Source organism: Podarcis cretensis (assembly GCF_951804945.1).
Source record: "Podarcis cretensis genome assembly, chromosome: 17".
Lineage (NCBI taxonomy): Eukaryota > Metazoa > Chordata > Lepidosauria > Squamata > Lacertidae > Podarcis > Podarcis cretensis.
The window spans coordinates 1,851,277-1,874,855 of NC_137187.1; the positions used below are offsets into that span (position 1 = coordinate 1,851,277).

General features: G+C 46.6%; 1 protein-coding gene and 1 long non-coding RNA gene across 11 annotated transcripts in view; one reads left to right on the forward strand and one right to left on the reverse strand.

The window, feature by feature from the left end:
• The window catches only part of ADGRL3 (adhesion G protein-coupled receptor L3), a 563,586-nt gene extending 559,265 nt beyond the window's left edge, over positions 1-4,321 (reverse strand). For 2 of the 10 annotated variants that reach the window (XM_079960222.1, XM_079960221.1), the window contains exon 1: positions 4,204-4,318. The gene's annotated coding sequence lies outside the window, so the exon portion shown is untranslated. Of the gene's footprint in view, positions 1-4,203 lie in introns of all 10 variants that reach the window. The other 8 variants (XM_079960225.1, XM_079960217.1, XM_079960218.1 and 5 more) reach the window with 5 other exon arrangements.
• The window catches only part of LOC307206907, a 278,190-nt gene that overhangs the window by 161,777 nt on the left and 92,834 nt on the right, over positions 1-23,579 (forward strand). The gene's annotated exons all lie outside the window — the stretch shown is intronic.

Consider the following 23,579-nt stretch of genomic DNA (forward strand, 5'->3'; position numbering starts at 1 on the left):
TTATTATTATTATTATTATTATTATTATTATGCCACCCACCTGACTGGGTTCCCCCAGCCACTCTGGGTGGCTTCCAACAAATTAAAACACAATACGACATCAAACATTAAAAACTTCAGGTCAATTTCAGGTCAAAAGTGAGAGGTGCCCATAGCAATCAATGAACAAAACCAATACATTACCATATCTGATCAGGCACCGGCATGTCCAGCCACCAGACAAAATAGAACAGCAAATAAATACAGTGCTTCATTCCCTTTCTAACTCAGGTCTCAATTCAAGCGGAAAACATAACTTTAAATAAGTTTTAGAACGTTTGAAAGTACAGTGTTTCTGCATGAAAGCAACAGGGACACTGCATTTTGACAGACTGCATCAGGGATGGCAAACTTCTTAGCCAAGCACGCCACAAGTTCCTGAGCATTCAGACAGTGCCACTCCAGTGTGTCCAACCCTCTGTGTTCAGATGCAACTTTGCCTCTGGTCTACTGAGCTGTCAAACAAGCAGTCAATAGCACAGGAGAAACAGGTTGAGGTGCAGACCTAAACCTGCTCCTGCCTAAAAGTGCCCCAAAAAACTGCTGCTGCCATAATGCAGTGCCATTTATGGTACCTGTGCTATAAAGATGGCCACCTATGAACTACACACTGGGCCTGTTATATAACACTTATTTTCCCCCTCACAGATGTTACCTACTATTAAGTGATTGCAGAAACTGCAACAAGGATACATGATATCACTAAAGGACTGATTCCAACATTATCACGTTGAGAAAGGAAGTTAAACCAGAAGTCTGAGGAGTTCAAAGGAGCACAAGGAAATATTCTGAAAACAAGATACAGACACCTCTTCTCCAGTCCTACTGACAACAATTGAAGCAACCAATGGCTTCAGCAAGAGCTACCCAACAGCAGCAACAACAGACTTGCCTCTATAAAACGACTGGTTCCCATACAATATGTTGTGCGAAATTAATTGTGTGCACATGTATTCTGTAATTATGTGACAACTCCCTCCCCAAACAATGAGAACCTCTGTCACTTCTATCTGCCTCAGTAAATTAGCAGATCTACGAAAATTCAAGAGCTTTGTAAGTAGAGCTATTGTATTTCCAAAGAAAATCACTTATTCCCAGGTACAGGTAGATTTACAGAGCACAAAACCTTTGTCAGAAACTGCAATTACCCTGCAGAGATTCACCTGCTACAAAGTACTGAAGAACAAAGATAAAGAGATCAAAATTTGCTACACTGTCCCCTTTTCTGCTGTCTTAGCCCCCCAGACAACCTCTGTGGGAGTTCCCTTGAACAAAAATAGGGGTGGAGTGAGGTAATATAGGAGTGCAGCTCCAGGACCTTCCCCCCAAGCCGAGCAAGAGTTGTGGTAACATCTGCTAGAGTACCAGGGTAAATGACAGGTGCTCCTTACAGTAGGAAGTGCATAAGCTGATAATGAGGCTTTCATGTTTATTTGTGACAGATTAGCATAAGATAAGTCAGAAAATGAGGGAAACAATCAAGCAGAGGCTGTAGACATCTGTCCTTTTCTTTCAAGGGGTTCCTACTTCACACTAACCGTTGAAATGGTAGCATTTCTCTGCAAGAAAGTCTGCATTTCAGCTGGCCGAAGATCTCTCTGTGTTGTACAAGTTAAACCTATACATTCAAAGGGAAGAACCACTGAGTTCTGTGGAATTTATGCCCAGGTAATTATGCCTAGGATTGTATTATTAGGTTAGGTGGTATAATTATTATTATTATTATTATTATTATTATTAATTGTTTAATACAAAAATAGTCTCTAAGCAACTTGGAAAAATAATAAAAAATACAGAGTTAAAAATAGCAATCAATACATTAACAGCTTCAAGAATCTCATCAGCAACAGTAAAACATCAGCAGTTTATCAGCTTTGATATCCCATTACAATGCACCAAGTGCCTGAGGAAAGTGGACTTGTTGCCAAAAAGTTGTTAAAACCGGTGCCAAGCAGGCCTCACTTGGGTATGCTATGCCATCTACTCCTCCTATTTGATGTGCATGCATAATATGATGGATCAACACAACTAGCAGCAATTGTTGACTCTCCTGGGGGAATGGCAAGCGAGGAGGGGGAGTTGTCACAATGAGCTCATGCACTTCCAAATTTACCATGACACCACTGAACAGGAAATCAATTCCACTGTAATACCTGGCTTGCCGTTCAGAATCTAAAGAGAACCAGAGCCACAACTATCAGTATTTACACCTAAGCACATCTCAACTTCAAGGAGGGGTTTGTTTGTGGCTGTTAGTGCAAGCGGTTCCACTTCACCAATATCCATTATGTGACTGAGGTCTGGGCCGCATCCTGCTAGCTGGCCCCACTACAGACACCAACTCCATAGGCTACACACACATAACAGGGATAGAAAGTCTGTACATTATAATTCTTTGCCGCTATACAGTGCAACACCTGATAGGCATCATCTTGATGACATCATGGCCTGTGGAACATGCAAGCACTATGAGATACAGCCTGCTAAGAAACAAAGGATGTGGGTCAAATCTCATTTTTTCCAGACACCCTGAATGTACTTCCAGGGTGAATTTCCTACTACTCAGTAGAGAAATGCCACTCTGTGACCCCGCAGAGTTAGAAACATCAGAATGTAACCTCACAAAAAAACCAACTTCTGCTTCACATCATCATTATCTCAGAAGGCTTTGTAGGCAAAACCCATTTGAGCGGTGCTAAATTGCCCACATTTTCAGATGAAATGTCACACATCTTTATAAACTGAAGTATCAGAGCTCTTTCAGTTTTTTAAAACACAATTAATTTTAATTAGCAGGAATTAGTAGGCCAGGGTTTTCTCTCTTTTTTTAATTAAAAAACCACCAAAAACCACACAATGGCACTTCGATGTTCATAAATGATCTGCATTTGTGCAGTCACCTCTTCCTCCTCTTAAGAGGATGCAACACAATAGAGTCCCTTTGAGTATGCTAAGCTAAATAAAGGAATAACGTTCATAACAAACAACAAAACAGCAGCAGCTGAAGCCACAGGAGAGGGATTGCATCACCTCAGCGATAGTAACACAGTGGATACAGAAATGTGAGAACAGTTCGCTTGCCTTAAGAAAACATAACGGGTTTGAAACACAGTGCCTACAACTCTCTTTTCTAATCAGTCTTTGGCCCTGAAAAATGGCCTTTCTTGCTTGGCTTCCATCTGAAGAAGCAATCTGTGGTAAAGGGCAGTGAGACACATACATGCACACCTGATGGAGCACTTTGCGAAAGGCTTCTCTAACAAGAACTACAATATTTCCGCCCTTTACACACCCAAACATCTGTAAGTGTCACTCGGCCGGCCTCCGGCCATCCTTTCAAAGCAGCTAATTGCAGGAAAGGGCACAAAGTATGGAGGGCAAGGATGCCAGCCGGTCTCCGCGGCTCAGTATCAACGCCAGCAGATCTTTTCTGGATGCCCTAACGGTTACAGCCAGAGGCTTGGCTCGCCTTCCACCAATCCACATTTGTCCCCGGTTAACAAACCCCGCAGAGAGGAATTGCGTGAAGCACCCCAACCCCGAGACAGGGTCTTTGCAACTGGAGATTGTGGGGGTTGGGAATCTAAACATCTGGGCCAAAGCATCCTTATGGCGGAGAGAGAGAGAAGAAGAAGCCGTTGCTATTGGCGACATTGAACTCCCGCCTGCTAATGAGAACAAAACGCCAGGTAGGGCCAAGACTTAGGGCGCTGCAAGGCGGGCTCCATTAGCAGCCTTTGAAGGAGCTGGGGGGGGCGGGAGAGGGGGGGCTGCCTCTTGAAAGCAGGGACCCTTGTGGCCCAAATGGCCCAGCAAACCAAGCCGAGGGAAGGCTGCATACCCAAGGCAAGATACCCATCCATCCATCCATCCATCCGTTGAGGACACCTCCCCTTTGCATCCATGGAGCGCTTTTTCCTTGTCCTCCCCCCTTGCGCCCCCCCATACTAACCGGAGAAAGGGGAGGGGAGGAAGCCTAATTTCCATCCTCCTCCCCGCTTCAAAAGATGGAACCGCTCAACGTACCTGCTACCCAAAGATGGGGGGAGATGCCATCCTCTTTCCGTGGCATGGCCGCCCTCCCCCCCACCCCGCCCGTAGCACACAACGGTGCCCCCCTCCCCCGCGATCCTTAAGCCCAGCAAGCCGGAGCCTCGGCGTTACCTGCCGCCAGCGAGGACCAGGCTGCTGCTGCTGCTGCTGCTGCTGCTTCTTCTTCTGCCGCCGCTGCTGCTGCTGGTGCTGCTGCAGCGGAAGGGGGGCGCCCCTCGCTCAGCCCGCGCATCCCTCGCCCGCCGCCGGCTCCCCCTCCTCGCCTCGCTCAGCGCCGCCGCCGCCGAGGATGCCGAGGATGCCGTCCAGACCCCCCAGCGCCCAGGGCCATTTCCCGGGGAGGCTCCTCTGGCACATGCCCCGCGCAGGAGGAGCAGGAGGCGGAGGAGGCGGCTCCGGGATGCAACACCCAACACCCAACACCCCGCGGGAGAGAGAGAGAGAGAGAAGGGCTCCGGCTCACCTTGCAGAAGCGAGTCCCCAGGAGGAGGAGGAGGAGGAGCCGCCGCCGTGCGCCCCCAGCCCCGGGAGAGAGGCCGCCCGGCGGGCCGTGCTTCCTTCCTCCGCCGGGCTCCCCGCCGCCGCCGCCGCCGCCACCGCCAGCCTTGCGCCCGAGCGCGCGCGCGCCCCCCGCCGCTGCGGCTGCGCTCCACTCACTGCTCGCCGGAGGAGCAGCCGCCGCTGCTGCAGCAGCGCCGACGCCGCCACCGACGCCCGGCCCGGCCCGGCCAGCCTCCGCACCCCGAAGACGCCGCCATCCCCTCGGCCCAGCCCCCGGCGCGGAAGGAACGGGGGCAGAGCTCCGAGGGGCCGAGACGACCACCCCCACCCTCCGAGAAGCGGGGTCTCCCGGCGGAAGGGGGCAAGGCGCGGGGACCGAGCGCGGCTGGAAGCCCCCCTACCCGGCCCGGAGGAGGAGGAGGAGGAGGAGGCGAAGCGCTGGCCGAGCCCGGATCGGGAGCGCCTCGGAGCGCGGGCTCCACCTACAGCCCGAGGAGAGGAGGAGGAGGAGGGGGCGGGGAGGCGCCCGAGGGGAGGGGGGGGGCCGCGGGGATCCGCAGAGAGGGGGGGGCTCCTGCTGAGCCTTTGGGGGGTGCAGGGGGGGCCGGCTGCACCGGGCGCAACATCTGGGGGTTAGGGTTAGGGGGCGCAAATCCACAGGTTAGGGGGTGCAAATTACTTGCCTTGCCCGGGGTGCTGACAACCCACGCTACGCCACTTTTTTTGGGGGGGGGGTCTCGCTCGGGAGCCCCCAGCCGTATTTCAGCAGCTTGGACCCCTCGGCCCCAGACCTTTTCTCTCCCATCCCCTCCAGGCCTCCTTTCCCATTCCTTCGCCCCACTTCTCTGGGTGCCTCTATTCTGTTCCTGTGGGACCTCACTGCTCTTAGGGGGAGCCGGTGCACCCAGTGGCGTAGCGTGGGTTGTCAGCACCCGGGACAAGGCAAGTAATTTGCGCCCCCTAACCCATGGATTTGCGCCCCCTAACCCGTGGATTTGCGCCCCCTAACCCTAGAATCATAGAATCATGGAGTTGGAAGAGACCACAAGGGCCATCGAGTCCAACCCTCTGCCAAGCAGGAAACACCATCAGAGCACTCCTGACATATGGTTGTCAAGCCTCTGCTTAAAGACCTCCAAAGAAGGAGACTCCACCACACTCCTTGGCAGCAAATTCCACTGTCAAACAGCTCTTACTGTCAGGAAGTTCTTCCTAATGTTTAGGTGGAATCTTCTTTCTTGTAGTTTGGAACCATTGCTCCATGTCCGCTTCTCTGGAGCAGCAGAAAACAACCTTTCTCCCTCCTCTATGTGACATCCTTTTATATATTTGAACATGGCTATCATATCACCCCTTAACCTCCTCTTCTCCAGGCTAAACATGCCCAGCTCCCTTAGCCGTTCCTCATAAGGCATCGTTTCCAGGCCTTTGACCCCCAGATGTTGCGCCCGGTGCGTCTGGACCCCCTGCACCCCCCACGCTACGCCACTGGGTGCACCCCCTTCTCCCCACTGGCTTTTTCCATTTCCATGAGCCCTACAGTTGCCAGGGCAATCTAGAGCAGAAGATCTCAAACTCCAATACATCCACTCTGCCAGTTTATCCATCATTTCTTTGTATTTATATTCCACTTTTTCTCCAAGGAGCTCAAGGGGGTGTGCATCGTTTCCCCCCCCCCCCATTTAATCTCCGTAACAACCCTGTGAGGTAGGATAGACAGGCAGCGACTGACCCCCAAGGCTGAGTGGGAGTTTGAACTCTCCTCTCCCATATCCTAGTCCAGGGGTCAGCAAACTTTTCCAGCAGGGGGCCGGTCCACTGTCCCGCAGACCTTGTGGGGAGCCAGACTATATTTTGGAAAAATAAATAAATGCACGAATTCCTATGCCCCACAAAAAACCCAGAGATGCATTTTAAATAAAAGGACACATTCTACTCATGTAAAAACACACTGATTCCCGGACCATCCATGGGCCGGATTGAGAAGGCAATGGGGCCGGATTCGGCCCCCAGGCCATAGTTTGCCTACCCATGTCCTAGTCTGACACTCTAACCATTACTCCACATGTGCTCCTGTCATACACAGGTCTGCTGAAAGTCAATAATATGTTTATGTGGCCCTGTCTTTGATTAATTCCCACATCCAACAATGGAGATGCAGGCCAAGTTGACCAGGGCTGGATTTATCAACCAAGCTAATGAGAGATCCTGCTCGAAGGACTCGGATTTTCACAATATGGCACAGGTGCCACGTCAACTTATTTTTGTCTAAAAGTGATTACTTGGAGAATCTTAATTATATTTGATCCTTTAGAGACCCACATGTGTGGGTTAGCACAAAAGCAAAACTGCTTGTGCCTGTTTAAAAAACAAAACAAAACTCGGAGCTCAAACATGAAGAGCCCCAGTAGCCGAGTTAAAATCTCATCTTTAGGCACATTTAGTGGAGCATAGGAATAGGTTTTTTTTAAAACATTTTCCAGCTCCTTAAGAAAGCTGGCCCCCTTTCCCCCTATTTCAATAAAAGAGCCCACAGGCTGTGAGGTAAGTTTAAAATGATTTACTCACAGCAGCTAGTCTCAGACTTGCATTTTCCTTAGGAGGAACAATAAAATGCTGGTAAATGTTCTTAGTTGAAAGATATACAGCAAGGCAGCCTCAGATACATATCTGAGGCAGAAAGCTAATTTAAGGCATATATGCCTCCATCCTGTGCGCCTCCATCCTGTGCATCCTGGAGAAGAGGGCATCTGACATCACAGAGCATGCTATAGTAATTTAAAACTGTGGCCAACTCATTTACATACTAACTAGCATTGTTAGGTTTGCTGCCAATATCCCACAAAAAGTTTACTTGCTAAAGAGGTCTTTTCAGTGGCCTAAGATCCATTTTTTCATGATGTGGTAGTGGTTTTGATGAGGCCAATGCTGAAGGGAATAAGAGTTTATTGAGTGACGAAGTGTCCAAGACTTCCATGACTTTTCAAGTGGATCATGAAAAAGATTTGAGATGTGCCAGTCTACATCACTTGATATTTTGGTCTTTTCAGACCTACTTCTCATCTTTGACAAGTCTTCCCCAGAGACTCCTGTACCATGTTGACAAATTTTCCCCTCCTCATTCTGTTTTTTTCTCCTCCTTCACACTTAACTCCTTTCTCCTTCTGTTACCTACGCTTTCCCACTTCTAAAAATAGGCAAACAACTTAAAAGAAAATGGAAGCAGCATCAGAGCTGTGACTCGCAGTATGTCGGGGTACATCTTAGTTGTGGGCATGAGTTACGTTGGTTGACCAACTTTCATGGATCATTTCTATAGTGCATAACTAGAGAACTATTCTCGAAAGTGACTGACTGCTAGCTAACCAATGGAATTCACTTCCACAAGATGTCCTGAATGTGGTGGCCACCAACTTGGAGGGCTTCAAAAGGGGACTGGACAAATTTATGGAGGGTATGTCCATCTGTGGCTTTCTAGTTGCAATGGTTATGTTACAGATAGTATAAGAGGCAGAAGAAGCCAGTGAAAACATAATGCTGGACTCAATAGCCCTCTTGGTCTGATTTTTTGTTTTTAAGGTCAAGCTAGAGTTCTTGCCATACAATCAGCTCTGGAGAACCATGTACTCTCGTTGTTGTTGTTTAGTCGTTTAGTCATGTCCGACTCCTCGTGACCCCATGGACCAGAGCACACCAGGCACTCCTGTCTTCCACTGCCTCCCGCAGTTTGGTCAAGTTAGTAGCTTCGAGAACACTGTCCAACCATCTCGTCCTCTGTCGTCCCCTTCTCCTTGTGCCCTCCATCTTTCCCAACATCAGGGTCTTTTCCAGGGAGTCTTCTCTTCTCATGAGGTAGCCAAAGTCTTGGAGCCTCAGCTTCAGGATCTGTCCTTCCAGTGAGCACTCAGGGCTGATTTCCTTAAGAATGGAGAGGTTTGATCTTCCTGCAGTCCATGGGACTCTCAAGAGTACCAGAATTCAAAAGCATCAATTCTTCGGCGATCAGCCTTCTTTATGGTCCAGCTCTCACTTCCATACATCACTACTGGGAAAACCATGACTTTAACTATACGGACCTTTGTTGGCAAGGTGATGTCTCTGCTTTTTAAGATGCTGTCTGAAGCAGCAATTACAGTAGCAAAATGAAGGCAGGTTTACAACTAGTATCTAAGTTACAAAAGTACAAAATATATATGTACTCTCATTGCATCCCTCCAAATGCACAACTCCCTCACTGTTTACTGTGGTATCTTTCTTTCCTCTCCCTCTGACTGTGCCCTTCCTGCACAAAGTTCATACGTATTCGTGACTAAGCTACATATAGGGAGCTGTTGAAATATGGGTCTTTGGGCCATATCCAAGCTCTGTCATGAGCACACACTCAGCTGCAAATAGGGATATATCTTGGAACTTCGCAGATCAGAGGGATAAATCTGGAAATTCATGATCAGAGGCAATATGTTTGTGAGCACCAGTTTCTGGAAACCGCAGGAGGAGAGTGTGCTCAGCTGCTGCTTGCAGTTTTCCCAAAGGCAGCTGGACGGCCACTGTGAGGACAGGACGCTGCACTTTAGATGGGCCATTGGTTCACAGTAGGCTCTCCTTGCATGATAGTCACAGCACCGTCTCTCACAGCCATGTTCCTTTCTGGAGAGGCGGAAGGGAATGGAGAAAGAGAGAGAAGTGCTGCTTGCCCAAGGCTGCCTAGTGAACTTGCTGCAGAGGTGAAATTCGACCCATGAACAACTTGATTTGTAGCTGTGGCTTGTAGCTACTCTGTCACATAGTGCTGTGCTGAAACCTTTTCCTTCAGTTTATTTGGGGGGGGGGGGAGAGAGATTTCTTCCTCTGTGAAAGAGGCTTCTATTTGTCTGCTTCTATTTACAGGGCACTTGAGCATTTCTGCGCATGCCGAGTTGATCATGGGCGGTGTGTCTTTATTTCCATTTTCTCCTGCCCCACTGCCTACACTTGTGTTAAACTGCAGGAAGTCCAGAGGGACTGTCCACCAAGCACCTGAAATAGAGGTGCTCACTTAATTTGTTTTTAAGGGAAGTTCGTCTTTTACCTTTAGAAATGTCTTCCTGTACTGATTTCTTTAAAAAATAAAATATTTCCGCTTAAATAAAGTAACAGCGAACAGGAACCCGGTAGGCAGTCTTCCCACCTTTTTAGATTTACAGGAAAGTTTAAGGATGCCATGAAGTTTTCAGGAAGCATTAGGCACCCAGAAAGGCGACAGAGTGCAGATCACCCTCTGTTTCAACTTCTAAGTGCCTGCTGGATGCTTTCCCAGGCAACAAAGAATTCTTCTTTCCATAATAGTTTCATTTTTTATATATAGTATGGTTTTATATATAATTGCCATGAACTGCTCTGATTTTTTTTTTATGAATAGGGGTATATAAATATTTTTTTTATAAATAAATAAGATACATGCAACAGAAACCTCACACAACACTGATGAGGATTTGACTGAAATCTCTGCTCGCCTACGATAATTTCAATTTCTTTTCTGTTTATGGAGAGAAATATTCATCCCTGCACAACTGATAAGGCAACACCATTTATCAAATGATAGCGTTGCCTGCGCAAGCTCGCTAAAGGCCTCTGAAGGCACCAAAAATGGGGGCTCTGTTTCTGTCATGTTGGCCCCATAGGCTACACCCGAGTCAACCATTTTGATGTGAAAAGCAATCCCACAAAAATTCAATGCAGCTGTCATGGACTGGCTGAATGCCAAGGAATGGCCGGAGGCACCAGCTAGAGAACCCTCAAGGGGACTCCCAGGGGCAGAAGGCTCAGAGCCAGGGGCTTGGTGGTGGCACAACAATGAGTAGTTAAGAGGGAGAAGAAGGGATAGACTGGGACGAGGAGGCTGAAGAGGTAACAGGGTTTAGTGAGCAGCAGTAGGCTGTGGTGGAGAGCAGTCCAGCGGCAGAGGCAGAGTGGAGGTGGGCTGCTGAAGAAGCCAGGGAATCTTCCCCTCCTGCTGTGACCAGCTCCCCTGGTCTCCCAGAACACACAGAAAAGTGAAGAAGGCGGAACAATGAGAGGCAAGACAAGGAAGCTTTAGGCTGCTGAGGAAGGAGCCTTAGAGAACGATGGGCCTTCAGTCCTCGCAACTGTCTCATTGGAGCAAGACCCACTGGAAAGAGGTGATGTGATCACTAGGCCTGTGCTGTTTTGGTTTCTTTGAATAAAGTGTTAATTTCACTGGCACTGGATGTTTTATTGCTGACCTGTGCCTGAGTCCGGTTCCTGACAGCAGCCTTACAAGGAACGGCTACCCCCTGTGCTCCAACATAGCTGTGCTGTCAGCTCTTTAACTCTTGGTGACTGAAGGTCAAACTAGTTGTGATGTTGATTGCATAATTGGTCCTTCCGTGCTTGTTTGTCCCCTACTGAAGAGCAGCCACCAGGGAGAGTGGTCTTGTTTGGATTGGGACCAGCGGTTGGCGGCTTTAAGCTTTGTCCCACCACCACCGTGGTCTTGATCCAAATAGCCCCTCATAACTGCTAATTTCAGCTTCCCTCATGGGGCAAATAGCAGTCACAAGAGGCAATCTGGATTGGAACCACATTTGGGAGCAAATGGCTTTTAAAAAAACCCTCCCCCCCGCCTCATTATTCCGTTGTGATAGTATCATTCCATACATTAAAAACAACACCTTTCTATACGATAGGATAACAGATCTATAAAAACAGCACCACCATTAAGTGGTACAAAGTGCAGAGGGGCAGTAGAAACAAAATATCAAAACAAAAACTCAGACAAAGGTAATGTAATTGGCAAATTATTTGCAATTGCAAATACATCTGCAATACGCATTAAAAAAAATCTAAAGTGTGTTGGCACTGATGAACAATGTAACCGTGCTCACTAAAACAACTGGCCTGTTTTAACAGGAAAAAGGCTCACTGGGTTAGCCTGTAATCCTGCGCACTGCCAGGCTACCTGAATGGCAGTTGTCAGGGAACTGCCATCGGCTCAGGGGGGAGAGGGGAAAAGCCGGATGGATTACAGAGAGCCCCCAAAGATTGTGGGAAGCAGGCACCTCCTCAGCGGAGGAGAGTAAGCACGCCTCCAGTGGAGAGGAGCTTCAGGGCTCAGAGGAGGCGAGGCGGTGCCAGGACACCTTGCCTGGGCAAAGGGGGGAGGAGAGAGGTCCTCCGTTACCCACGCCTTCCTTGCGCAGTAGGCTTCCACGCAGAGAGGGGAGGCGCAGACTGGGCGTCAAGAAACTACTCTGCTGGGGAAGGTTTAAGGACCGCCCACTCTCAGATTCTGCCAGTGAATGAGCAAGACACAGAATAGAGGCGCTCTGCATGGTGAAGGGTTTTTGGCACCAATAATGAGGCTTTACAGCTGACCAGGGAGGCGTTTGCCTGATTGCTCTCGAGTAACCCCCTGATATCCTTACAACAGTCATGGTCATTTTTGTGCATTCACAATCCATACCATATTTCAAGGAAGGTGGAACTGAGAAACCTCTGTGGTCTTTCTGGAGCTATTTTTTGGGCAGCATCTTTTCACGCTTGTGACACACAACTGCCTAGGATGAACAGACTGACCCTTCCTTGAGAAGTAGGCTCGGACTAGAGAAGACAATTGTTCCTTGACTACTCTGTAGTATGATTTCTGTAGTTATCCCCAAACATGTCCAAGTACCTTTTCTTTTCTTTTTTGTAAAGCTATTTTTATTGAAGCTTGAAAAATGATGGGGGGGGGAATAATATACAGAAATCAATATCAAATATCAAGCATTTTTAACATGAAAACAAAAAGAAAGGAAAATACTTCTAATTCTATCAGCATTAAAAAACTTATGCAAAACTCTTACACCCTAATACACTCACCTCTTCTGCTTTGCATAAATCAAGCTTTTTTTCAGTCTTCAAACCCAAATATCACAAGCTCATTTTCCTTTTTGTGCAAAAAGTCCATCAGGGGTTTGTAATCATTAAGGGGTTCCCCATAATTTCTTCATACTATGTCATATCCTGGGCATGAAATATATTTAAAGCCAGGCTTTGCTTTTTTCCCTTCCGTATACAATAATTCATTTTTATTAGCCCATGCTTTTTAAAAACAAAAAACAAAACCTATACAAAATTTAGTATACTGTTCAACAGTTTTACTAAAGCATACAGCCTTTAAGGTGTTTAGGATAATCGAAACACATTTTCTTATTCCGGGCTTTGTTGGATTGCACAGTCCAATACCGTCAGGGCAGTAGCAGTACAGGAGGCACTGGCTAGCTCTTGACTGCCAAACAAGACCTCAGTGCAACCCTCTGGAACCTGAACCACACTCCACACAAATTACTGAACCGCTTTTAGAGCAGAGATAATTGTTCCCTTGGGACGCAGGTGGCGCTAAAGGTTAAAGCCTCAGCGCCTAGGACTTGCTGATCGAAAGGTCGGCGGTTCGAATCCCTGCGGCGGGGTGCGCTCCCGCTGCTCGGTCCCAGCGCCTGCCAACCTAGCAGTTCGAAAGCACCTCCGGGTGCAAGTAGATAAATAGGGACCGCTTACCGGCGGGAAGGTAAACGGCGTTTCCGTGTGCGGCTCTGGCTCGCCAGAGCAGCGATGTCACGCTGGCCACGTGACCCGGAAGTGTCTCTGGACAGCGCTGGCCCCTGGCCTCTTAAGTGAGATGGGCGCACAACCCCAGAGTCTGTCAAGACTGGCCCGTACGGGCAGGGGTACCTTTACCTTTACCTTTACCTAATTGTTCCCTTAGTTGGACAAGGGCACCGAACTACCATGGATCAGCCCCTTACTCCCTGCATTTGAATGAGGCACTTACTGGTAAGTACCAAGGACTGTGGAGAGTAGCAAAGGGTGCCAGGAGACATGCCTTTGGAAGTATTTCAGTGGGTCTTCTCATCCTTCCTCATCTCTGTACACCCAAGACCAGTAAGCTGCTCTGCACACTTAAAGGCACAAGCAGAGCAGATCTAACGTGCTAATTGCTGAGAAATGTCTTGTTAAAAAGCATGCAATGGAAGGTGAATCTTAAGTCTACAAAAGGAAATACCCAAATGTTCTTTCATAACCCTGAAGAATGCTAAGAGACTGGCTGCACCATCGCAGTCACTGCTTGAGACCAGCCCCTTTCTGCGAGACCTCAGAAGCAGCAGTGGTGAACCTCTGGTCAACAGGCCTCAATAGACCCGGACAGGCTCCTAATTTTGCTCGTGATGCCATTTTCCTTAAACCTCGTCCACCTACCCCGTATCTGAGTTCAGACATGATGTCGTGCACAGGGATAAGTAAACACATGGCTCCAAAGGAACAATTAGGAGCTTTAAAAAGTGCCTTCCCCGTTGCTCACTGGCAAGTAACTCCCTTTGAAGTTCATTTGCAGGTACAGTTTGGATTCAAATGGACAAAGTGAGGCTGACTCACAGCGAGCCCCTTTGAGGTCATCTCTGACATCGTAATGCCGTCAGATGATTGACAAGAGTGCGGCAAAAATGGGAGTTGGAAACAATCACACACAAAGTAAACTGAAAATAACAAATACCAGGCCTTTGGATGATAATTATCTTAACCCCCTTTTAAATGTGTTTGTGGGAGCGGGTGAGGGGGAGTTACTGGTTTGTGGGAGTTTTTTTGTTCTTGTTTTAATCATTTATTAAAAACAATATAACTCAGGTGGTTAGGAAGGCCCAACAGAGACTATTTCCTCAGGGTCTTGCGAAAGAACAATGTTAAGCAACAATTGATGACCTCCTTCTACCGGTCCACAATAGAAAGTGTCCTCTCACATTGTATCAAAGTGTGGTAAGTCGGCTTGACAGCCACGGACAGAAAGTCTCTACAGAGGGTGGCGAATACAGCTCATGATATCATGGGCTGTCTCTTGAGTCTGCTAGATGACATCGCAAGGGATCGTTGCCTTAGGAGAGTAAGAAAAATTCTCAGGGACGATTCACACCCTGGCCAGCACCTTTTTAATCTTCTACCCTTGGGCAGGAGATATAGAAGTATAATCAGTCGTACCAACAGGCTAAAAACAGTTTCTATCCGTGAGCTGTTAGGCTGCTTAATGGAAAATAATATAGTGCAACTGACTTTTGGGGTTGGTGTGTTGTGCGACAAGCACACAGAGTGCAATGAGATTGAGTGTTTGGGGGGGGAGGCTCGGTTAATTTCATTGTACACAGGTTGTACATGGACAATAAAGGTATTGTTTGTTTGCTTGTTTGTTTGTTTTGTGCTTTTATCTTGTATTTTTATGTTGTGAACTGCCCTGAGATCTGTGGGTGAAGGGTGGCACACCAACTAACTAACTAACTAACTAACTAACTAACTAACTAACTAACTAACTAACTAAATGTGACTTAGTCAGTTGTTTATCTCTCTTCCAGAGCAGCGAATTTCCCCTGCTCCACCCGCTTCCAATGTCAGTGTGGGGCAGGCAGTGGCGTAGCGTGGGTTGTCAGCACCCAGGGCAAGGCAAGTAATTTGCGCCCCCTAACCCATGGATTTGCGCCCCCTAACCCGTGGATTTGCCCTAACCCCAGATGTTGCGCCCGGCCCCCCCTGCACCCCCCACGCTACACCACTGGGGGCAGAGGAAACAGAAGCTAAGCTTACAGGTAACATAAGAATAGGTAAGTAGGCATGATCTCCATGGATTGTCTCATTTGAGCCTCACAAGCACCCGCACTAAGCAGAGAGAAAGTGACTTCCCCAAGGCTGCTCAGTGAGTGGAGTTTTGAACCCTGGCCCAAGTCCAAAACATTTGTCTGCTACACCAAAATCAGGGCCAAATCTAAGGTGATAAGTGCAGTTCCTTCCTTCTATCTTTAAATACACTTAAGGTAAAGGTAAAGGGACCCCTGACCATTAGGTCCAGTCGTGGCCGACTCTGGGGTTGCGGCGCTCATCTCGCTTTATTGGCCGAGGGAGCCGGCGTACAGCTTCCGGGTCATGTGGCCAGCATGACTAAGCCACTTCTGGCGAACCAGAGCAGCACACGGAAACGCCGTTTACCTTCCCGCCAGAGCGGTACCTATTTATCTATTTGCACTTTGATGTGCTTTCGAACTGCTAGGTTAGCAGGAGCAGGGACCGAGCAACAGGAGCTCACCCCGTCGCGGGGATTCGAACTACCGACCTTCTGATCGGCAAGTCCTAGGCTCTGTGGTTTAACCCACAGCGCCACCCACGTCCCACTAAATACACTTAATAGTAAGTGTTTATTGAGACTGCAGAGCATAGCAAGGGGCTTAACCCTTTCGCTCATCACTATTATACTGATGACAATGGATTTCACCAATCGCTACCACTGGATGTTTCCATTCCTAGGCCAATAGCAGTTACCAGAGATTTCTGTGGGGACTGCAGTGGAGGGCAAAGGATTAAACCCACCCAAAACCCTTGTGGTATTAAGTGAAAAAGAAAGAGAAACAGAGCTGCACTTGTGGCTAAATATATTTTTTAAGAAACTCAGGGCGAAGGTTCATGAGCATGTAAATGTGCAGTAAGTATACACATGCAAACTTTTATGTTAGGATACAAAGTTAGGCCAACTTTCCGAGAGAGAAAGCACAAGCTCAGTCTCTAGCGGCCTACACTTAATTTGAATTTGGGCAAAGCTTCACTGGTACTGCACTCTGCAGGGCTCCCAGCTGCCTTGTAAGCAAAATTTAAAAAAGGGGGGGGGGGCAGGAGCCCAGCCTAAAAGACCCAAGTGTTGATTCCCTACCATAGCCCTGGTATCACATCCTGTTTGGTCCTAAAATCCCTGAAAAGTCATTAAGTAAAAAAACAACAACGCCCAGTCCTTGGATGTCTCAGAATACCACAGATGATGTTTCCAGTGTGACATTTGCCTTACTATCACAAACATTGCTCACTAGTCTGTAGGGAAATTTACATTTTTATATTAGGTTTTCTAAAATTACTATGGAGCAACGCAACCACTAACCACCATGTTCTAGCTCTGAGGAGCTGCTTTGTTTATATACACATATAGTAAAATTTATTTTCATCTAGAATATTGGAACTATTTATTTTCAGCAAGGGTGGGATTAGGATGGGTGGTCTGGAAAAACTGAGAATTTAGTGCTGGGGGGACATTCATTTTGGTCAGATTAGCCTTAGGAAGGATATGTTAGGAGGCTGGATGGGAAAAACTTTGGATGAGCATGGTGCTTATTGGAGAAGGGAGAAGAGAGACTGAGAGGCCGTATGATAGCCATCTTCAAATATGACCAATATTGGTGGTTGTGAGCTTTCTTCCCAGTATGCACAAATACAACACTCTGCTGCCCAAGTTTCCTACTCCAAAAAGTCCATTGGGAGGAGCTCTCATTTTGTTTTCCCTCTGGACTTTAATTGAAGTTAGATTTTTTAAAAAAAATTTAAAATATATTTTTATTTGTTGTAAAGTGCAAAGTGATTTTATTACACCCAAACAGAATATAAAATACTGTGAACCAAAATAAACAAAGCAAGTGGGGGAATCTGAAGAGTGCAGACCACTGGAGAGATTATTTGTAGAACGAAATAAAAGATACAATCACCACTCAGCCACCTTGAAAATAAGGTAAGTGCATGAAAAGCCCATGAGAATTTCACTGAATTTTTCTCTCCCCTTTGATTATTTTTCCACTGGAATTTCTTTTTCTCATTAAGTGATAGAAAATGGTAAAAACAAAAGTGCAGGAGGTGATTTCTTTTTGACTCAGCACTAATCTGCAACCCTTTCCCTATTTGTATCGGTCTCTTCGAGCCCTAACTCTGTGTTACATCAGATTTCTGGTTCTCAAATTCAGGATTGTCCCATTTCATTCCTGGTGACATAATAGTTCAACTGTCAATACCAAGATAGTCATCTCATTAGAAACATAAGGCCTGGTTAAACATCTTGCAAAGGTTGTGACATCAGCAAGACTGTCAGTCTTATGCTCAGCTGGTGGGACAATTAAAGGGGGGCAGCCTCTATGCACCCCTCCATTGGGGGCTCAAGACTATCCAAATAAGGAAGAGTTACGAAACTGGTACTGGTTTGTAGTGTTCATTCTCCTGCATTGTAAAATTTCCAGTCTATGTTACACAAGCAATTCCCAAATGAGACTGCATTATGTGGTTAGTACCACAGCAGCCGACTATGGCAGTTTATAGCAGAACTGTGTAATGGATTGTTGCTGGCATCCAAAGCAGAGCTCAAGTTGTATTTTGTACTCCTATTACCAAGTGATTGAAGGGGATTTGTGCCTCTTGCTTCTGGAGAGAACATAGATGTACGTAGGGATGAGGGAATAGCAGTTCCCATCCTCGTATTAGGTCATACGTCCGTATAGTTAAAGCCATGGTTTTCCCAGTAGTGATGTATGGAAGTGAGAGCTGGACCATCAAGAAGGCTGACTGCTGAAGAATTGATGCTTTTGAATTATGGTGCTGGAGGAGACTCTTGAGAGTCCCATGGACTTCAAGAAGATCAAGATTTCCATTCTGAAGGAAATCAGCCCTGAGTGCTCACTGGAAGGACAGATCCTGAAGCTAAGGCTCCAATACTCTGGCCACCTCATGAGAAGAGAAGACTCCCTGGAAAAGACCCTGATGCTGGGAAAGATGGAGGGCACAAGGAGAAGGGGACGGCAGAGGACGAGATGGTTGGACAGTGTTCTCAACGCTACCAGCATGAGTTTGACCAAACTGCGGGAGGCAGTAGAAGACAGGAGTGCCCGGCGTGCTCTGGTCCAGGGGGTCATGAAGAGGCGGACACGACTAAATGACTAAACAACAACAACAACAACAAATTGTGGCAAGGAAAACAGAGTGAGGTGCCTAGGGAATGAGGAAACGGGGGAAAGGTTGGGATAAATTCTTAGCACGAATGTTTACAAACCAAAAGATGGTTCTCCCCTGAGCATGATCAAAGCAGTAGATGGAACACAGAAATATGCCTTATGCAGTCGTAGAATCACAGAATTGGAAGGGACCACAAGGTTTATCTAATCCAACCCCCTGCAGTGCAGGAATCTTTTGCCCAACGCAGGGCTTGAACCCACAGCCCTGAGATTAAGAGTCTCAACCTCTACCAACTGAGCTATTCAGTTGGCCAGACCATCTAGTTCTGTATCGTCTCCAAGGACAGGCAGAAGTGCTGCAGTTTCAGGCAGGATTCTCTCCCGGCCTAACCTGGACATGTTAGGAATCCAGTCTGGGACTTTCTGTGTGCAAAGCAGATGTTCTGCCATGGATCTGCAGGAACTATGCAATTATGTCATTCAGCAGAGCTGCAGTAAGAAGAAACAGTGTTTGTGGGTTATGACTAGAAGTGAGCTACCTAAAGATCCTGATGATGGACAGAAGAGCTCCCAAGGACTGAGGAACCAAGTGAGGACCCTGACTCAACTGGCCTGCTTTCCTATCTTCTCCCCTTTCAGCTAAGTGTACAAATGTCCCGGCAGTGTGGATTCCTGGAATCCCCACATGAACACACAATAAAATAATGTATCCTATTTGTTTTGGCCAGAGGCTAGTACCAAGCTCGTTGACATGAACTTAAAAGAGCAATTGACTAAAATATTTCTATCAGCATTACTCTCAGATGATAAATTAATGTAATCTACGCCAAAAGAAATACACAAAAGGCCACAAAAATTATCCAAGCCATAAACAGAACCCTTCATAGTTGGGCAACCTTGCCATATTTTTCATCGCTGCATTTCTGAAAAAAATGAGTGTTGGGTGCTTTTCTCCTCAGAGGAAATCCCGGTCCCAGTTCAGGAGGGAAAGGGGTTCGAAAAGGCAGGTGGACTGAAATGGAACATACAGTGGTACCTTGGGTTGCATATGCTTCAGGTTACAGACTCTGCTAACCCAGAAACAGTGCTTCAGGTTAAGAACTTTGCTTCAGGATGAGAACAGAAATCATGCTCCAGCGGCACAGCGGCAGCAGGAGGCCCCATTAGCTAAAGTGGTGCTTCAGGTTAAGAACAGTTTCAGGTTAAGAATGGACCTCCGGAACGAATTAAGTACTTAACCCAAGGTACCACTGTATAGGAAATATATACATGAAAATGGTGACTAATCTGTTGCATATTGCCAACATTGCAACACAAACCTCAAGTTTAACATCTGTTTGGAATTGCTGGAAGAAGTAAACAGCTTCGGGGTGGGTGGGGCAAATGGAACTTTAATGCACCCCACCAGCTAAAGGTAAAGTATGTAAGATGAATTCCCCCCCCCCCACCATCTGAGACAGAATCTCTAGGACAGACCAGAACCACCATGACACCATACCTCCTAAAACCAACTTGAACAGCTGGTGCAACAGCATACCGTAGCCTAGTAAATGGTATCAAAATCTGCTGGGAGGTCCAGGAGCACTAATAGGTTTACACTCCTACCTTCTATTCCATTGCGAAGTCATCTAACAGGGCAACCTGTGCTGATCCCGGGGGGAAGGTTACCATTGGCGTAGTCAAAGTCCGGTCCTGGGTCACTAGCCTGCAATCAGTCCACAAGGAGCGGGGCGAGGTCTGAAGCAGGAAGCCGGGCGGGGACAGGAGCACTGGAGAGTCAGGTCTGGGTCCGGGCAGGAACAGGTACTCAACAACGACGTTGCTCGCACAACCTGGGACCGGGCCGACTGTCCTTTATCTGTTCTGAGGCCGGGGGCAGTCCTGGCCCCTATGAGACCCGCCTCTCTTGGCCTTAAGGTGAGCACTCCTCGTGGGAGAAACCAGTTCCCTCCGCCTCTCTGCCCTGAGCCTCTGCAGTTCAGGAGAGGCTGAAGGGTTACTGGGAGACTCACCTGCAGGCACTGAGTCCTCAACCACCTCTGGAGCCAGAGTGGAATCACCTGGTGCCTGCTCCTGAGGATCCGGCACAGGTGCAGGCGCTTCAGAATCAAGGCCCTGCCCCAGTTCAGCCGGGGACTCCTGTGCAGGCTGGGATTCCTCTGGTTCAGCCTCTGAATCGGAATCCCAGGCCATCACACAACCAATCCGGTCCAATATCCACCTTCATCCAATACCACCACTTTGTGCAAGAATGGAATACTGGACACTGAGGTATCTTACTCCAAAGGGTCCCTAGACCATCTTGGCTGTGAGTCCTGGAAGACCTGCTCCCTGCCTTGCAGAACTTTTCTCACCTGGCCTAGGAGGATTGGGACCTGACTAACTCTGGCTACAAAAGCTGAGGCTGCTGAAGAGCTCAGAGACCGTCTTGTCTGCAAGTCCTGGAAGATCTGCTATCTGCCTTGCAGTTCTATTCCTACCTGGTCCCTGAGGACAAGGCTCTGAATGACTCCAGCCACAAAAGGGAAGGCCTCTGAAGGAAAAGGAAAAGGAAAAGGAAAAGGAAATGGAAAAGGACCCCGGGCGGTTAAGGGTCCTGAACAGAATATTGGGCTGAGATATTGCTGAGGGGTTTTTGTTGTTTTCATTGTTGCTAATGTTACTAATACTACATTTTAAAACCTTTAATTTAACTCTTATCATGATTTATGTGGAAATTGTTCAGTTTGGCTGCGGACTTTTTGATATGTTTTCTTTATTGCTTATGGCTACTTTTGTTATGTCTGCAATTATGTATTTTTTCATGTTGTAAGCCGCCTTGAGCATGGTTTGAACAAATAAAATGATATATATTTATGTATACAGTGGTACCTCGGGTTACAGACGCTTCAGGTTACAGTGGTACCTCAGGTTAAGTACTTAATTCGTTCCGGAGGTCTGTACTTAACCTGAAATTGTTCTTAACCTGAAGCACCACTTTAGCTAATGGGGCCTCCCGCTGCTGCCACGCCTCCAAAGCACAATTTATGTTCTTATCCTGAAGCAAAGTTCTTAACCTGAAGCACTATTTAACAACAACAATAATAATAATAATAATAATAATAATAATAATAATAATAATAATTAATAATAATATCTTTATTGTCATTGCCCCCTCTCAGGGACAACGAAAATTACTTGGCTGCTCCATCCACCCAGGTAGGGCACTCCACACAAAATCAGAACATCTATAAAAACACTAATTAAAACAATACAGTATAATACAGCAAGGAAGATTAGATGACTTTCAAAGTCCAGGTTTCCCATCCAGGGCCGAGATCGCTCTGGAGAAGAAGCTGTTCTTGAGATGGCTCGTTCTTGTCTTCATCGTCCTGTATCTCCATCCCGATGGCAGGAGCTCGAAGAGACAGTGACCAGGATGCGATGGATCTTTTACTATGTCCAGTGCCTTCCTATGGCACCTTGTGGCATAGATCTGCTCTAAGGTGGAGAGTGGGCAGCCAACAATGCTCTCTGCTGCCTTCACAACTCTGCACAACCCCATCCTGTCCTGGGTGGTACAGCTTCCGTACCACACACATAAGCCATAAGTGAGCACGCTCTCAATGGCACAGTGATAGAAGGCAAGCAGCAGTTTCTGCGGAAGATGGTTTTTCCTTAGGATTCTCAAAAAGGTACCACTGTACAGACACTTCAGGTTACAGACTCTGCTAACCCAGAAATAGTACCTTGGGTTAAGAACTTTTCTTCAGGATGAGAACAGAAATTGCACGGCGGCGGTGTGGCAGCAGCGGGAGACTCCATTAGCTAAAGTGGTGCTTCAGGTTAAGAACGGACCTCTGGAACGAATTAAGTTCTTAACCCGAGGTACCACTGCATATGTAGATGTAGCTTCTTTAAAAGAGGTTTCATCCTTGCCTCATTTGGGACAGTAGGAACTACCCCATCCCTCAAGAAGGCATTCACAACCCATGAGGCCCACAAGTCCAAACCCATTCTGGCATATTTCAGAAGACTCCTCTGAACCGTTTGTCTAGATCCTCGGGTTGTACAAACTGAAAGGTCTCCAAAACAATATGACCAGGGTACTACTTCGAACCATCTCTGACTCTGTATCAAATATGTCATCCATGTCAAGTGACTTTATCTGAAAAAATTTATTGCTAATTCCTCTCATTGGAAGAATTCCACACAGTGGAAAAAAAGATTTTACGATGCATGTAGGATACCTAATTTATGGATGTGGGCATACCAATGACTAATATAAGGGAATGGATTTTTATGAATACGAGCAGTTTGGGAGGTTTCTGTCTTTAAGGAATATTGTATGGAATTACAATAAAAATATCTTAAAGTAGTATGTGAAAATCCATATCGGTGCTATTTATACGGTATGGGTCAACTAGTCTCGATCTTTCTCCATATAACTCCTGCTGTTATAATAAATTAATCAGAGAGTGATATTACATAGTATGTCAAATTGGGACACTTGTGGTATATGCACATAAATATAATTTTATAAGAGCGATACTGCTGTAACTTTGAAGAAGGTATAAACAAAATGAATCAATATGCTTCTAAAATACATCAATATTTTCAAGGTGGCTGTAACTGGAAAATATGATGCAGTGTAGAAGCCATTAGAAGTTGCAGAGGTCAGTTAAAAATGGCCAGTTAGTATGATATATGGAATCCTTAAGGAACCATACTCTGAAGACACACAACCATACCAGAAGAGATGGGAGCAAGATCTGCGCATCACAATTCGGGCATTGGTGGGACAAGAAAGTTGGGAGAAATTAAATTGCAATACATTTGAAGGAGAATTTTTATAAAATGTGACACCACTGGCACTTAACCTCATATAACTTAAAGCTTATTTTAATAACCTGTTTTATGATAATTGCTGGTGCTGTGGATAAGCACATGCAAATTATATTCATATATTCTGGGACTGTGATGAAATTAAAAAATATTGGCAATTGATATATTATTATACAATATTGTATTATATTTCAAGAACATTACAGGCTATGACAGCTCTGGAATCCCTTAACAAGTTATATCCACTTACCTGGGATAAAGCCCCATTGAATTCAACTAAGAAGACATGTATAGGATCACATACTTAGGGAGCACTTCTAAGTGCCTGGTCAAGTGGGGCTGAACTCACTGGGTCTGTGGGTGAGGAAGAAGGTCATAGAATCATAGAAT